Genomic DNA, 685 nt, shown 5'->3' with positions numbered 1-685 from the left:
TCTTGAACACTCATGAGACAAGTAGTGGACATGTATAGACGAGGTCTATGACCCAGACATGGATCGGCCAGATCGAGACATAGGTTCATGATAACCATGTCTAGTACATTGTCCATAAGTACTTATTTTGTCCGATCAAAGTAAAGAGTTAACAGTAGACGATCACGTCTAGATCATGGACACATGCAAACACGATTTGCAAAGACTCAATAGTGATATTACGAGGACAATATGGTTCATATTGTTTAAACACACATGCTTTACCGAGACACTTAATGTCAAAAGACATGAGAGACGACCTAAGAAGTCGAATGGTCTAATTACGGTTCAGTAATGAAACTGGCCGATTACTCCCATCCTATACATACAGGAAATATCACGCACCAAGATGCGTAGAATGTAGAACCTACATAACGCTATTCTGACGACATACCGACGAAAAAAGTCCTCGGAAATAACTCCTCGGAAATTCATCTTTCCTCGGAAATTCCTCGGAAATTTCCGACAGAATTCCGAGGAAACCCTATTTCCTCGGAATTTCCGAGGACCACAAGTTCGTCGGAAATTCCTCGGAATATTCCGAGGAAGATGTCGTCGGAATATTCTGAGGGATAAACTTCCTCGAAATATTTTCAAAATAAAAAAAAAATTATAAATTTATTTTTTTAAATTGAAATTCGAAAAT

This window comes from Brassica oleracea, chromosome C5 (genome assembly GCF_000695525.1).
Source record: "Brassica oleracea var. oleracea cultivar TO1000 chromosome C5, BOL, whole genome shotgun sequence".
Lineage (NCBI taxonomy): Eukaryota > Viridiplantae > Streptophyta > Magnoliopsida > Brassicales > Brassicaceae > Brassica > Brassica oleracea.
Note: the sequence above shows the minus strand (reverse complement) of the source record.